We start from the raw sequence: 18,224 nt of genomic DNA, 5'->3' as shown, positions 1-18,224 counted from the left end.
CAGTCAGGGAACAAACATGCATTTATGCGTGAGTGTGGGCCCCCTTACACAAAGAAATCCAATTGAGCGGGCCAAAGAACGGCCTACAGACTAGGGAGTCCAGGGAACCCGAAACTTTACCTGCGCTACGAAAGGTCTGTCCAAGAACGGAAAACTGGGAAGGTGAAGACTTTCCCTTCCCCAGCCGCAAGAAAAAAAAAAAAAAAAAAGAGTAACTAGCCCTGAGAAGATGAGCGCACACACAAGAAACCAGGCGCACAGCGAAGAGCGAAGAGCGCGCGCTTCGGAGTCCCGTTCTTTTATATCCCTGGATGTAAGGTGCATCATGGGAATGTGGGCGCTTTGATCGACAGGTAAAGGGTGGGAGCTTCCGGCTCCTGTCTGTTCCGGGTTGCCTGTGAGGCCGCGCTGGCTGGGCCTAGCGCGTTTGCTGAGAGGTCCGTAGGGGCTAGTAGCACCACGCAAGTAGGGGCTGGGGGTAGAGTGTTTCCACTTCGCTCGCTGGGTCACACGTCGCTTTTGAAAACAAGTTATAACGAGGTGCTACTAAACAATATTTGGACTATGCGATAGAGACATAGATAATTATAACAGCAACAATAACAATGTTAGGTGTTTACTCCTATCATTGGCGAGTTTACTCCTTGCCAACAGGGAAACGTGCGTGTGTCTTAAGGATTCGCCTTAAGGAACTTTTACAAACTAGTCATACCTTCGTAATAGGCACAAAGAATCGGGTTATGACCATACCCCGAGTTTCCCACTCTTGGCGAGTGTGAATAGTGTCAGTATGAATCATTTAGCATGTGTCTCCTTGTGAATATGTATGATTCAATTTGTAACATAGTTCTCCTGTATTTCCCCCTGGAATCTTTACTGTTTCAGCTTAAAAAAAAAAAAAAAAAAAAAAAAAAAGATTTGTAGGGCTGGCGTCATGGCTTTGCGGGTAAGAGCCACCACTTGAAGTGCTGGCATCCTGTGTGGGTGCTGGTTCTTGTCTAGGCTGTTCTGATCTAGCTCCCGGCTATTGCTCCGAGAAAGGCAGCAGAAGATGGCCAGGTGCTTGGGTCCATGCTACCCCCGTAGAAGACCTGCAGGAAGCTCCTGGCTCCTGGTCTCCGCCATATGGAGAGTGAGTGGATGGAAGACCTTTCTCGCTCTGTCTGTATTTGTCCCTCCCTGTCTCTTTCTCTATTTATTTGAAAGAGTTACAGAGAGAGAGGGAGAGAGAGAGACAGAGGGATCTTCTATCTAGAGGTAGAGAGAGAAAGAGGTCTTCCATCCATTGGTTCCCTCTCCAGATGGCTGAAACGGCCAGGGCTGGGCCAAGCCAAAGCCAGGAGCCAGGAGCTTCACTCAGCTCTCCCTTGTGGATGGCAAGGTATGAAACACTTGGGCCATCTTTCGCTTCTTTCTCCAGACAATTAGAAGGGAACTGTATCAAAAGTGGAGCAGATGTGATGCAAACCAATGCCCATACAGTAATCAAACATCTTGGGTAGCTACTTTATCCACTATGCCACAATGTGCTGTCCCATTTTTATATATATATCTATACACACAAAGGCAGCTAATTGATTTAGCATCATTTATTAAAAATAGTGAATATGTATTCACATATTTTTCAATTGTATAAAACATCCAGAAAAACAGTTAAATGCATGAACATAAAAGGTTCATTGTGAAAGGTTGTGAGAGAACTCGCCCTCAAAGTATGTTAATCATCTTAGAACTATGACATTATATATTTGGAAGTGTAGTAATTTCAAAGTAGACACAGCTGGATTTGTCATTACAGTGTCTATTTTCTGTCATTCATTGTACCCCTTAACATCCTTTCCTTTTTCCTTCTTTTAAATTTCTTTCCTTCTGGACATTTGCTTTATTCTCCCTTATTTTTTAAAAAAAGTATCCTTATATCTGGGACTCTCATTAAAAGTTTTATTAAATATTCTAACCACTCATTTCCATTGCTATATACATCTTTCAGTTTGGAGTAGTGAGAATCCTCAAATAGAGAAGGAATTGCAATAAAATAATTCAGTAAAATTCTGTTCCGAAGATCTAGGACCACTCATGGAGTTTTTCTTGGATTTTTTTTTTTTTGTAATATACATGTAAGAAACTGCATCCATTCATATTGCATAAGCAATAAGTTTTGGCAGATGTGATCAGTCCATGGAGCTACCACCACAGTTATTAGAGAGTGTGTTTGCATCCCCCCGGATTGTTGTTCAATTCTATGCAGTCCATTCATTGCTCTGCAATTTAATCATAATAAATGACTTTACATTTGTGTCTGATATGTGTTCTTTTGTATGTCACTTTTCTCCTTCCATGTACTGTTTTTTGGCATATGTCTATTATTACATGCATTAGTAATTCCTTCTTTTCTCCTTTTCTTTATCTTGAGAGAATATACTACCTACCATTTGTCCATTAAACTTCAATAACATTTCTGTTGTCACAAATTTTTAATTATTAAGAATAGAGCTGCTTTAATCATGTGAAAGACTTTGTATAGCCATACATTTGCATTTCTTTTTGGTAAAAGTGCGAAGAGGCCAAGGCAACTTCAGCTGTCTGACAAGATCATAACAAGAGGTCTTTCTCTGCAGGGCATGAGAACCACAAGCTGTGGTCCTCTTGGTGGTTTTAGATTTATTAATACAAAAAAGCCAGAGTTTCCTGGTGACCTCGCTGATGATCGCTGTATTCTTGGAAATCTGTGAGAAATGACCTCTGTTCAAAATGACCTCAGTGATGGTTGAGCTGTTGGATGGACTAGATCCTCCTAGAGTAATTGAACCCTTTCTGATGCTTCAGTTACCTGCAATAAAAGCCTAAAGGGAACTCCAAACTGTCCGGTATATGGTATGCAGTTAGACCTGATTTAGGGATAAGAAGGACCTTGGGAAAGGTCTTCAGTCTCCTGCTATAATCCACTTGATAGTATGTCTTATCATAGACTAATGACTTGTAAATACCTTAGTTTGTGTGGCCTGGTGGAAAGAACATAAAGTAATTACCAAAATCAGTGAGCGAGTCTTAAATGAGCTACTGAAACTAAATAGTAGTGAAGAGTTATGGAAAGGACATGGGTTTGTTTGAGCAGGGTGTTAATGGTTACTAGTAGAGTTAAACTAAAAGGTAAAAGTGGGGCCCCATGGGCTGGCCAGCCATGGGGTCCCCATGTCAGGGTTTGGTCTGATAGCTGTCGTTGTGTCTTTATTGCAAGGCGGATGTTGCTAGTTTCGGTTAGGGCAATGCTTTCCAGCGGTCGGGACTTTCCAGAGAAGTTGAGCCTGCCTCGTAAACAACAAGATGGCGCTGAGGACTGTGCAGTGAGCCTGCCTGCTGCGTGACACTTCATCTGATTGGCCCGAGGACGCGTGCACGACGCGTGCACAACGCGTGAACAAGCAGCGGATTGGAGTGTTCCATGCATGGATTAGAGCCCTCTTGCGATTGATTGAATTTCGTATATAAACTGTGTGCCCAGGAAGGAGGGGGCTTTTTTCTCTCTCCTCTCTTCCTCCTTTCATGCTTTCTCTGTCACTGTTATTTTCTCAATAAAAGTCTACTGAAGACCGATAAGCTGCGAGCAACGTCGTTCCTTTGCGGGCAAGGGAACGGCAGGTAAATGTTCCAATCTTCGTAATCAATTGTTATAAAACCAGAAGTAGATGTTCTGATTCTTTGCAAATAACCACTATGTTTTTGTAATAGATTATTATATAATTTAGCATCACTTTGAGTCTCTGTTCTATTTTATCTCAAATATCAAGTAAATCTTTAAAATCAAAGAAATTGTTACATGGCTATGGAAATCAGGATTAGGGAGGAGTTACACGTAATACGAGGTCAATGGTTTAAAGTGGATGGAGCCGGTGCCGTGGCTCAATAGGTAATCCTGCACCTAGCGGCGCCAGCACACCGGGTTCTAGTCCTGGTTGGGGCGCCGGACTCTTTCCCGCTTGCCCCTCTTCCAGGCCAGCTCTCTGTTGTGGCCCGGGAAAGCAGTGGAGGATGGCCCAAGTGCTTGGGCCCTGCACCCTATGGGAGACCAGGAGGAAGCACCTGGCTCCTGCCTTCGGATCAGCGCAGTGCGCTGGCTGCAGCGCACCAGCCATGGCGGCCATTGGAGGGTGAACCAACGGCAAAGGAAGACCTTTCTGTCTGTCTCTCTCTCTCACTGTCCACTCTGCCTGTCAAAAAAAAAAAAAAAAAAAGTAGATGGAAAACAGACTTTGTTATAATAAGGAAGAATCATTTACTCTGTAAGGATTACTAATGAGTGGACATTTGCAGAATTTATGAGTACAGTAAAGAATGTGTAAAATGAACAGCGGATGTACCTTAGGGTATAAAAATAAAGTCTGGTACTCTCCTGGATCCATGCCATCAGCCTTGCTGTGAGCATTTCTCTCATACCTCCCTACACCAACCCCTCCCACACCTTGGGGAACCCCTGGACCTGTTGGAGAGGGACTCCAGCAAAAGTGTATTGCATAGTATAGGTTTAAGTTTTTTGAAGAAACTGCTATAACATTTTCAGAACTCGTTGTGCCATTTTATATTTTTGACAACATTTATGAGAGCTCTTGCCAGTAATGTAGCTAACATTTGCTACTGTCAACCCTTTTTATTCTAGCCCTTTTAATAGGTCTTTCGTAGACAATCATTGTGACTTTAATTTATATTTCCCTGTTACCTAATGATGTTGAACATCTATGTTCTTTTTGATCCATATTTTATATATTCACTTGTGAAGTGTCTACTTAAAAAAAAATTGGGTTTTTGGTCTACACTGAATATAGTTCTTTTGTCTAAAATGTTTTGCAAACATATATTCCTATTCGAGGGCTTTCTTTTTAGTTATTTTAATGCTGTTTGTTTAAAGAGAAAACATGAACTAAACAAATTTCAAATTACCCTTTGTAAACAAAAAAATTTGCTGGTTTCATACTCACAAAGATGTTCTCAGAATCTCCAGTGTTGGCTTCTAGAGGAGTTATAATTTTATCCTTTATATTTGGGTCTATGATCCATGTGCAGTTACTATGTATGATGTATAGTAAAGTTTGAGATTATTATTTTGTATTTCCAGTGGGGATGCAACTCTTTTACCCAGCATTTGTTGAAAAAACTTTCTCTAATAAAAATTGCCCTTAGGGCTGGGACTGTGACATAGCGGGTGAAACTACCACCTGCAGTGCCAGCATCTCCCATATGGGTGCCGGTTCAAGGCCCAGCTGCTCCACTTCGATCCAGCTCTCTGCAATGGCCTGGGAAGGCAATGGGGGAAGGCCCAAATCCTTGGGCCCCTGCGCCTGTGTGGGAGACCAGGAGGAGGCTCCTGGCTCCTGGCTGCAGATTGGCACAGCTCCGGCTGTTGTGGACAACTGGGGAGTGAACTGGCAGATGGAGGACCTCTCTCTCTGCCTCTCTTTCTCTCTCTGTGTAACTCTTTCAAATAAATAAATAAATCTTTTAAAAAAAATAAGTTGCCCTGACAACTTTGTTGAAACCTATTGCATTCACATACACAAAGTCACATACATACACTCTACAAGTATATATTGTATATGCTCTTACAGAGATCCATGTGTTTAGCCTTTTCACATCTTGCTTATTGTTGATGTACAGCAAGTAAGTAAGACTGGAATTCAGATAGTGTAATCCCTCCAAAGTATCTTTTTAATTTTGTTTGAATTGCCATATAAATTTAATGCCATAAAATATCATCTAAAATACAAAGCCTGTTAGAATTATAACGAAGATTCTGTCGATTCTAAAGATCAGTTGGGAGAGAATTGGTCTCTAACAATGTTGATTCTTCAAAGTCATTATTCTTTCACCTTTTGAACTATCTGAATTAACTTATCCATTCTAGTAATTCTTTTGTAGAGTCTTTTGGATTTTCTACATGAAATTGCATCATCTACAAATAAGAGAAATTTCCTTTCCAGTCTTTGTGTACCTTACTGATGATCTGAAAAGCCCAGGAAATTATTAATTGAAAAACTTACAAGTGAATCTGCTTGCTTTCTTTCCAATCTTACTGGAAAATATTGCCTATTAAATTATGATTGTGATGTTAGTTTTGGGTTATATACATGTCCCTTCATTCAAATAGACAAACTTTTTTCTGTTCCTAATTTGCTGAAAATTTTTGTTTTCAATATGTTTTAGGTGATGATGCAAATCAAGTGCCCTTTCTTTATCTATTCTCATCATTCTCTGGTTATTTTTATATTAATATAGTGAATTATTTTGGTTGTTCAAATGCTACAATAACTTTCCTACTTTCAGACAAAATATTTTATTATTATATGTTACCAATTAATAATTGTTGGATTTAGTTTTCTAAGTTTCTTGGATATCTTTCCACATGTATTCTTGAGGACTATATAACTTTCCATTATAAAAATGCCTTTTTCAAGAATAATTGTGCTATGTTGGCTACATGAAATGAATTTGAATATTCTGAATGCTTGCATGTAAGATTGGGAATATTTATTCACTAAATTTTTGATAAAATGGACCAGTAAAAGCACATTAGCTGGCATTTTTTTGGTACAATTTTAAATTGCATGTTCAATGTAATAACATATTCTAGACACGTAAGGCTGTTCAGATTTTATGTTTGTATCAATTTTCTAAGTTAAATTTTTTAAGGAACTAAATTTTTAAGGAACTAACTTGTTCAACTTATTGAAATTTGTTCAAATATTATATATCATTTTAATGTTTGAGGTAATTGAAGGGTTAATTGATACTTTCCTGGGTAGATTTAGGAGTATATTCACTTGGTTGATATTTTCAAATATCAGCATATAGTTCAGGGGGCAGTGAGAGACTTAGAAAGGGGACCTGATTCTCTATCTTTCTCTTTCCTGGAATTCCATCCTTGGCACAAAAACATATTACATTTCAAATAGAGTCAGCTGATATATACCATACTGGGTTGAGAACCAAAATCAATCCAAGAACTTGCTTTTTTTGGATTCTTCTTTGAAATTTTAGCTTACTTCAAAATCTGCATATATTTTTCACTCAGAAAAATCCCTTTAGGGAGGGTGTGTGTGTGTGTGTGTGTGTGTGTGTTTTGGTCAGGTAGCAGTATTTTATTCAGAGTTATAACTTTTGTTTTGCGAATGGCAGAACATTAATTTCTTAGATTAGTCCTAAGAAATTAAAATTTTGAAGGGGGATTTTTGTAAAATGTGTACAAGAGAGGAATCCAACTAATAATTAATGAGCATTTATTAGACATGGTTCTAGAATTTTATAAGTCATGCTGTGTACTGTATAACCAGTGCAGTGTTACTGCTTTCATCTTCTTTCATTTCTTTATTAAGGAAATGTGGAGCAGTGCTGTGGAATAATACCCCAGTTTCCCAATCAAGTTTAGTAGTGAGGCCTGGCATTAGCATCAGATTATCAGACTGTATATTCTATATACTCTTCAGGGAACTATATGTCTTTTATTTTATATTTTTTAGTTTAAAACTTCCAAAAATGAAAGGTTCCTTAAGTAAGGGCCATATGTACAATTATATAAATACAACTAATATCGACCATTATGAACTTTACCCTATCATTATTGGAAATTTACATATTACTTTGAAGTAAAATATTATCTATTGTAACAGACACTAAAGAAAGGTTTCTGGCTTTTCACTCATACTAATAATATCTTGTATAGGGCATTTACACTAATTGTACAGCATGATACTTACTCTTTTGCGAAATGACCAATTCTATAAAACAATTAAAATTTAAAAAAGAAATTATTTAAAAATCAAACTGAATGTATGCCATTGTAAAAATTAAAAGAAAAAATAAGGAAAGAAAGGGGATGGAGGGTGGATGCATAGGCAGGAGCGAGGGTAAAGTGGGTCACTGTGCTCCTAAATCTGTATATATGAAATACATGAAATTTGTTTACCTCATATAACTCTAAAAAAATTTTAAAAATCAATTCTAACATTATTTAGCATTTACTATGTATCACTAACATCATTTCTAGGATTACAAAATAGAGAAAACAGTTATAATCATCATCTTGGATCAATTTATTATTTAACTTTTAGTTCAAACATATCTTAACACAGTAAATTATGAAAATAAAATGGGATTGTAAAATACATTGCAGTCCCTGAAGGAATTTAAAAAAAATAACTTGACCTGTGTAAAAGTTGATATTCTGGTTTAGAAAAGGGAGGCAAACAAAATATATTTTGCTTCTCCAACATGTTGACTCTGGCAAGAAATTCAGTGATAGTGCCCTATCTTCTTTCTTTCTCTGTATTTCTTAGAGATTCATATAAATCAGCTTTTATGATAAATGCATGACTGACCATGAGCTGTTTACTGATACAGGGAATGTTCAGATTCATAGCTTCTCCTTTCTGTCATTCTCTTCTAGACAAAGCAATTTTGACAGACAAGTGGTTTCTAGGGCCAGGTAGGAGCCTAAGAGACATTGAAAACTTTATGTTCTAAATATAAGTAGGCCCATCTAGTTCATCAAAAGGAATAAATGAGAATATTTAAAAGAGGTGTGCCATGGAAATTGTACCATATATTGGTATATGAACTTTTTCTTCCTTTTATCATCCTGTATATGTATATATTCAGAGAATATCAGCAGCAGCAGCACTACCATCATCGTCATCATCATCAATGTCAATCTGTGTGATAGTAAAACAACTGACTCCACACAAATATTTCAAAGTATGAGACTGATGAATTTTCTTTTTGGTTACAGAATTTATCTAGAGAAATGTCAAATTTTGTCAAGAACTGGATCTTGAGAGAACATTGTTATTTCTGAGGTACGTGTGACTACCAGTTCAAAAGCTCATATTTGTTGTATATTATTTTCTATGAAATAAGCCAAGGTTATAACATGAGAATATGTTATTTTCTATAAGTTAAACCAAGGCTATTTTCATAGTAAACCCTTATTGTTCTACCCTGTAGGCAAAACATAAATTTCAGTCTATTTGAAGCTTTTGAAAAAAAATTTTTTTAAAAAGTTTTATTTGAAAAGGCATTTGGTTCAATCCCCATATAACCGCAACATTTAGGTCTGAGCCAAGTCAAATCCAGGAAACAGGAACTTCATCCAAGCCTCTCATGTGGGAGGTAGGGTCCTAAGAACTCCGGCCATCTTCCACTGCCTTCCTAGGTAGATTACCTTGGATCTGGTTGGGAAGCAGAGCAGCCAGGACTGGAACTAGTATTCCAATAAGAGATGTTGGCATTGCAAGAGGCATCTTAATCCATTTTGCCATAAAACTGGCCCCAATTTTCTATGTTTATGACAGGAATTCTGGATGCCTGACCCTCTGCTCTGATAGATTGTGCATGGATTAGTTTGAGGTTAAAAAGATAAATGGTTCTTACTCTTCAGTTCGTGTGCATATATTCTCATTCAGTTGTGCCAGAATCTTTATAATCTTTCACCTTTCTGTTCTGCATGTTTTCTTCAGTTCATGAGTTTCCCACTTGGAGGCACTAGAATACTGTCCTGTTTCTATGCCCTTCTGGGAGACAAAGCGTGTCCATCTGGGGATTCTTCAAATTTACTTAGCCTGGCCAAGCAATCTTTCCCTTTCTGATGTCTTGCTATTATCTCAAGACTCCATCCTAAAGGCAGTAAAGAGGTTTTTGTTTCTCCATGCAGTACTTATTGATGATTCTGTTCTGATCTGTTTCTCCATGCTCTTGTAACAGAAAAGTACTGCTTTCCATGAGGCAGGCAAGGCAAAGGCAAAATGAGAGTTAAGCATTATCTACTTGTTTGTCTATTAATCTATTGTCTTCAATCATTTTGTTTCTATCTTATTGTTCATAGTTTCCAAGAGCTGTGGCTTTTGAAACACAAAATCTAAAAACTTTCTCCCCGTTCTTTCCCCTGTCTTATTTCCCTTGTTTTTAATTTTTAAAGAAAATTTATACCCTTTCTACTAAATAGGTAGGATTACTAACAGTGAACGTCCTCTTTGAAGAGGAAGGAAGCAGAAATTTTGTGAGATTTGCCACTTTCATGCAATTTATCAGTTCTTATTTTATCTTTCCCCTTCTTTATTCCCTTTCATATTTTACTTAAGACAGTTGGTAGAGACATCAAAGTATTTGAAAGAGGACAAAGAGAGGAAAGGCAAATTCTTATGTCTGCAAACTAGGAAAAGGACTTAAAAATTATAACATGTCTATCCTTATTGAAGAGATGTTTGAATCATACATTGGATAAGGCAAGGCTCAGAGAAACATACAGCTATAACTCTTAAAAGAGTACATTAAGAGTATTGTGTTCTTCCATTACTAAGTGTGTACATTTTGTTTGCAACCCTGGAGGAAAAGTCATGGAAGTGAACTACTAGTACATGAATGAAACATGATATATTAAAAACATTGATCCAGATATGGTTTAATTGTTTGAACATGGGTGACAGGAAATGTGTGATTCAATTCACTTATATTCTGGACCATCTTTTCCATTCAATAATGTGTGTGATCTTGTATAATCATTCTACCTTCACTGTCCTCATATTTTACACACATATAGTTATGATTTGGTAAAGAGATATTTTGTGAAGCTTCACCAACTACATTTTATGAAAACCTGTATGGTTCTTGCCAATTGTTCACTCAGTTCTGCAACCGCATGTTGCCATTGATATATTTTCAGTGCCAGTCTGATTTTGAGTTTATGGAAGGGAGAAACACTGTCAAATTACCTTCATATGTAGCACATCAAAGCACAATGTTGAATGTGGGAACCCTACTGAATACTGTTTCATGCTAGTTTTTGATACTAATGTCTTTTATTTTGGTCTCTGGCATCAATCCCTGATTTTAAACTTCCTGTATGTAACAACAGTAAACTGGAGAAAATGGTTGAACTGTCAGTTGTTATTTTAGGGTTAATTAACAGAAATGATAGGAAGGGATAGCTGAAATGTTCTCTCCTTTCCAAAGAACAGAGTTGCCTCTGCCACTTCGAGTCTTTTGAGACCTTTTTTCACTGTCCTTTTCCTCTAAAGATGATATTGGTAGTGAGGTTGGACATTGCTTTTGGCCACTGTTATGAATTAGTTTAATTTTTGTATCTCAAAGAAGCAAAAACCTAGGCTATTCTTTCATATTTTCATGGACTTCCTTTGTTCTTCATCCATTTCAGGAACAATAATCTTAGGCCTTAGACCTAAGACCACACTGGCCAATTCTCTTTTCCAAAGTCTCAGTCAGCTTCCTGCTCCTCTTGTGTTTTTTTTTTCTCCTTCATTGATACCTAGGCATATTACACTCAACTCTTTAGAGTGAAGAGAGAACAAAGATTCTAATGTGGCTTTGTTTCCAAACTAGGTTAATCCGTAGCCTTTAAACATGCATGCACCACAAAACACATTATGTTTTTGTAATTCACTAAGAAAATCACTGTTATAGATGGTCAGAGGTAATCAGCAAAAAACTTGAGCTTACATTTATTGAGTTTACATTTTACAGAGAGAGAAATATTTATTTGAAAGTTAATTATTTGGTAGTAATAAATTTTATGAAGTCAATAAAACACCACCTATGTTAATTTAAGCAAGTTATTCAGTTTCTTGAAACCTCAGTTTTCTCATTTGTTAAATGATAATTAAAAATGGAATTTGGCTTATCATTTTAAAGGGTAATATCAGAATAAAATAATCTATAAGTGTAATTTGTTATTTAATAGATATAATTATTGTTCTATTGGGAGAGAAAAAATAACTTATTCTTTCACTCACATAAATGTTGCATTGTCTAGGAATGTCAGATTGCTTGTTTTTAACCATCTGTTCTGTTTCCTTCAATATGGGCTCCCTTTCACCTCCCCTTTAAATAGGTAGCTTGTAACAGATCCCAACAAATGTTCACACATGTTTTTAATAATTTTAGCAGTTCACTTGGAAAGCCTTTGTGTTGTAAGTCCAGACCTCCATTGGCAAGTCTGGAACAGCAGAAAATAATTGCTGAAAATAGATACAGAGCATATTGGTCAGGATGCAGCCTCAGCCCATGTCATTGGACCACATTTGAACTAATGGGAAGTTCTGGCAGATGATTAGGGTCTTGATTATTCAACAAGCTTTGTGCTTTTTGAACCTCTGTCAAGAAAAGATGTTTGAAAATCTTCATATCAATGATCTTAAGTAGTACACGTGTTTCCTAAATGTAAAATTTTCTAAAAGTTATTGCATATAAAAAATTCAGTATTATTCTGAAACAATTTTCATAGGTATAAATATGAAAAATAACCTTTTTTTAAAGAAACACTTTAAAACATCATAAGCATGTTAATGAGGTTCCCCAAGTTTTCTGATTATACTTTGATGCCCTCAAGGGCCTTTTGAGAAATCTCTTTCTAATAATAGGAATACAAAAAGACATGAAATCCTCCTCAGGTCATGTGGTTTGTATTATTAGTAGTAATAATAATTACAAATACAAGGCAGCTTTGAAGATTTTAAAGGAAATTTGCATTATTTTTTCATACATTGAGCTAAATAAGACCTGGACTATTTTTCTCTCACAAAAGTAAATTCATGGTGATAGCCTGTCCAAATCTGATGTAGCAGATCCTCCATGCCACTGAGTGCAATCTTCAGCTCTATTATCCATTAGACATGATCCTTGTTCTTATGCTGAAAAGTTCTGCTGGAATATCATTCATAAAATTAATGATTAAGGCATGAAAAAGAGGGAAAAGGAACAGCATGAGAAGTCTTCCAATTCATTCACCTTAGCGATTTTGTAGCCATCCTATTACACATTGACAATTGCAGTTAGCTAAGAAGGTTCGAAATTGACAGTTTTAACTGGACAAATTACTATCCATAGAAATATGGGTGTTCTTTTGTTATTCAAAGAAGGTTATTAACAACCCCTGCTATTATACAATTATCCTGTTTTCCCCATAAAGAAATTGATATGTCCTATATTAATTATTTTTCTTACTATGAACAAATAATATTTTTCCATTCATCTAGAAATCTTGTCATGTCATTTCTTCATATAGTCGAAGAGTCCTTATTTGTTCATGCTATCTGTTGATGAGTCTTACTCACTTTTTATGATGTCCTCAAATAGTCCTTCCACAAAGTGTGTAGTAACTCCCTATGTCTGATGAGTTTATCATACCTTCAGTTATAGAACAATCATTTGAAAGCATATGCTAGTGCCTATCCGATGTTTTATAATTGCAAGGTAGATAAAACTCTGATACAAGTAATGCCTTATACATTATTATTATTATTATTATTACATATCTTCCTGAACCTAACACCCTCTATTGATTAGTAAATATTTATTTCCTAATACCTTTTAATATCAAACTGGTTTATAAGCCATGTAAGAAAATAAGTTTGCTACAAAGTAATATGTGATGCCAAGAAAATAGAATACTGGCCAATGAGTTTGTCTTAATTCTAATAGTAAATTTTCAGTGGTTTCCAACACATAATTTACTTCTAAATCATAAATATTTGATTGCAGTCAGTATAATTCCTAGAGAGATGCGTAGAAGTCATGTCTTAATTGTTGTTCCTTCTAAAACATTATACATTACACATCTCTTTTATCTTAAGTTCCAAAAAAACAGAATGTAAAACTTATTTTCTTTGCATAGCTCTCCAATATCAGGATTGGCATTCCTAATCAATATCTTAGTTGCCTTTTTCAAATGATTTTATTGGTCTTCAAGGAAATGGTCTCTTCAGTTTTGCCTAGTGAGAGGTGTTTTAAGTCACCTACTTTTCTTGTTATATATTGTTGATACCAGAAACTGCTCGAAGCTGCTAGATACATGCTCTTATCATGTTGATTTCATAATCAGTACTGGATTGCAAAACCTAGCCCTTGATTTTTTTTCTCCTTGTATCCTAATAATAATGCCAAATTCTGAAACGTTGATATGATGTTGGATATAGTTTCTATCCTTTATATAATATCATATTTAAGAGGAGAATTAAATTTAGCCATATTTTCAAGTAACAGATAGCCACCACCTCCAAGATCAGTACAAATGAAGATAAATAAATAATATTGAATGAATGAATGTATTTATCATTGTAGTATGATGAGAGTTATTAATATCATTTCCAACAATTACTTTGCACAATTGTCCTATGAATTGAATTTAGGAACTTTCAAAGAGACAACTCTGAACACGTTGACACATTCTCTAATATATGCTAAGCATTCAGCCTCATTATCTTGTAGTCATTTCTCATAGTTACAGAGAGAGTCACGTTTTAGGGGAATTTGCTTCTTTTTCATGGCTGGGTTTGGCTATTGTACAATTCAAACACTTTCATGGTATAATTCCAATAAACAAACATGTATGAATGTTTATCCCTTGCTAGATGCATATGAGAATCAATAACCATAAAAGCAGCATGGCTTCTAATAGCATCTTGATAATATGCCCAAGGCACCTTTGCTAAAACTATTATGCTTCTTGAAAAAGTTGCTGTGCATACATTATGTCAGTATAGTCAGCAAGACTCTGGTCTCCATGTAGTATTTAAGATCTAAAGAGTCCCAGTAGTTAATGTAAACAAGAAAACCCAAGAAAGGGAAGCTGCATATAATTTTTGATTATAATATGTCCTAGGAGAAGATATCTACTGAGACCTGTCAAACTAGGATCTATATACCTCAAGTTATGTTTGCAAATTTCTGCTGGATCTTTAGTTTATAAACTTGATTCTAAAACTTTGTCTTCCATGGAATAGCTGAAAAACTGATTTTCGTCTGACTGACTACTACATTATCTTGTTTATCTACACAAATAATTACACACATACACACAAATATTATCCCTCTCTAATGTCTATTTTCTTTTCAGCTTAGTCAATGAGCATGGTTCCATGGCTTTGGTGTTCTCTTTATTTTTACTACCCAAACAGATTGAGATTGATATCCTGCTGTATCTGTCATATTTACAAAATTTGAGGATATTTCTTTTATGGGAAAAAACAGTTCATTTTCTCAGTAGAGCACAAAATATTTCTGTGACCAGATATGTGAATTTTTCCTATACCAGGCAATTCTCTACCAATAGTCCTATAATGCCATTCACTTCTGACACTATCTACCTGGAGAAACTACAGGTTAAGGACTCAGTTTTACAAGATTGCCCTCTACCTCAATGCCATTTGATAGTGGGAGTCCCCTAAATAATCCACAATTCTCTCCAGTATGACTATCAATTACAAGATAATTTGCCAAAGCAGCTTACAGAAATCAGGAAAACAGCAGCTAGCACTTTGGCACAGTGGGTTAAAACCCCAGCCAGCAGCACTGGCATCTTATATGGCCACCAGTTCAATTCCCTACTTCTGCACTTCCAATCCAGCTCCTTGCTAATGTGCCTGGGAAAACAATGGATGGTGACCCAAGAGCTTAGATGCCTGCACCCATATGGGAGACCTGGAAGAAGCTCTTGGCTTCTGACTTTGGATCGGCTCAGCTCTGGCCTTTGAAGCCATTTGTGGAGTGAACCCACAGTTGGAAGACCTCTCTCTCTCTGTAACTCTTTCAAAGAAATAAAATAAATCTTTTTAAAAAATAAAAAGAAGTCAGGAAAACAGTTTACTTATTGGACTACTGCTTTATTACAAAGCATATAACTGAGGAAGAGTCAGATAGAAACGATGTGTAGAGCCTAGTCCTGGGACAGTGATACAGAGCTGCCTGCCCTCTCCAGATTCATAATCCTCCAGGAAACTCCATGCTTTCTAGGAAACTCCATGCTCTAGGAAAGCTATTCTCTTGGGTTTTTATGGAGCCTTCATTATGTAGGTGTGATTGATTAAAACATTGGCAGTGATGACCAACTCCACCTAAAAACCTTTATATCTTCCTAGAAGTTGGTGAATCAGTCACCATCCTGACCTTTTCCAGGAGCCCCAATCACCAGCCATATCATTAATATATAACAAAGATACCCCTTCCAAGACTTTTTTTTTTTTTTGGACAGGAAGAGTTCGTACGAGACAGAGACAGAGAGAAAGGTCTTCCTTCCGTTGGTTCACCCCTCAAATGGCCACTATAGCCGATGCTCTGCGCCGATCCGAAACCAGAAGCCAGGTACTTCTTCCTGGTCTCCCATGTGGGTGCAGGGCCCAACCACTTGGGCCATTCTCCACTGCCTTCCCTGGCCACAGCAGAGAGCTGGACTGGAAGAGGAGCAACTGGGACAGAACCCAGCACCCCAACGGGGACTAGAACCCAGGTTACCAGTGCCACAGGCGGAGGACTGTCCTAGTGAGCCGTGGTGCTGGCCTTCTTCCAAGACTTTTAATAATTTTTGGAAATGAGAGTAGAGGTTAATTATATAAGTGTACTTCAAAAAGTTCATGGAAAATGGTATTAAAAATAAGTTTATTTTAATGCAAACTTCTTTGAAATACATTCATATAAAACATGTACTATAAGTTCATGAAAAATGTACATTATTTAAAAAATTTTGCACCTAAATAAACATAGTTTTATCCAACTTAATATCTTTTTTTGAGGAAACTTGTTTTTAATTTATATTATAGTTGAAGGCTTAATAGTTCTACTAAATAAGAGTTCAACAAATAAAAAATAAAAAGACAACATTCCACCAGGAAAATAGACAATGGCTATATAAAATGAAAATAAATATTTTATTCAATTTTTCATAAGTTTTTGAAATACCCTTGCATATTTCTTGTTATAATATCACAACTTTGGACCACCTTTCAATTGGAACTCTTCTTCTTCTATCTTTTTAATTTCTGAATTATCCTTAAATTTTTTCAACTATATCTCAATCCTATGATGTATTTTGTTATAATGTCTCAAATTTTTGTAGCCATGTTGGCCACATGACCAGCTTACTATTACTGTTAGTTTCTTTTATTATATATGTAAGTTTTCATGTGTCCCTGGGTGTGTTTGTGTGAATGGGTTTGTGTGTGAGACAGAGTAAGAATTCACAACAGTCATACAAATTTAAACCTGACTTTCCTTTGATATTTCTGTATTTAGTCACATGATTCCTTCCCCTTTAAAAATAATTAATCAAATCTATAAGAAAATGAAAAAATCTTAATGGATTTTTTTACATTAGCTAATAAATTATATGGTGTAACATAAATTAATTACAATGGAGGAAAGATAAAGGGATGCTTTCATTTTTCCATGACTTTCTGAAAGAAAAGCTGAAGTAGGTTTTAAGGCAGAAGTAGGCTTCATCACATAGGATGTTAGTACATGTTTCAAAACTTCTTAGATATTTTATCAGATTTATTTTCTCAATTCTTATTTAAATTTTTAGCAGTCAGATATTTTCTTACTTTGTTTTAAGATTGATTTATTTATTTGAAAGGCAGTTACAGAGAGAGAGGTAGAGAGATACCTTCCATCCTTTGGTTCACTTCCCCAAATGACTGCAACTCTTGTGTCCAGGCAAAGTGAAGTCAGGAGCCAGAAACTGCATCCTGTTTGCCACATTGGTGGCAGAGATCCATGTACTTGGGCCCTCCTCTGCTGCCTTCCCAGGCACAGGAAGCTGGATCAGAAGTAAAGCAGGCCAGCGCCGTGGCTCAATAGGCTAATCCTCTGCCTTGCGGCGCCGGCACACTGGGTTCTAGTCCCGGTCGGGGTGCAAGATTCTGTCCCAGTTGCCCCTCTTCCAGGCCAGCTCTCTGCTATGGCCCGGGAGTGCAGTGGAGGATGGACCAAGTGCTTGGGCCCTGCACCCCATGGGAGACCAGGAGAAACACCTGGCTCCTGCCTTCGGATAGGCGTGGTGCGCCGGCCGCAGCACACCAGCTGCGGCGGCCATTGTAGGGTGAACCAACGGCAAAGGAAGACCTTTCTCTCTGTCTCTCTCTCTCACTGTCCACTCTGCCTGTCAAAAAAATAAAAAAAATTTAAAAAAAGGAAAAAAAAAATTAAGAAGTAAAGCAGCTGGGATTCAAACCAGTATTCCCATAAGGGATGTTGGTGTCACAGGTGAGAGCTTAACCTGATGCACTTTAACACTTTCCCCACCATTTATTCTTATCAAACATCATTCTGACACTGTTGATTCATACTTAATATATTCTTCCCTCCACCAAAGAAACCTTTATTAAAGGAATACAAATTTCATAAGTACAACTTTAGGAATATAGTGATTTTTTCCCATCATATCCACCCTTCCA

The sequence above is a fragment of the Oryctolagus cuniculus genome, chromosome 18, assembly GCF_051225735.1.
Source record: "Oryctolagus cuniculus isolate XC-2025 breed Fujian yellow rabbit chromosome 18, ASM5122573v1, whole genome shotgun sequence".
Lineage (NCBI taxonomy): Eukaryota > Metazoa > Chordata > Mammalia > Lagomorpha > Leporidae > Oryctolagus > Oryctolagus cuniculus.
Note: the sequence above shows the minus strand (reverse complement) of the source record.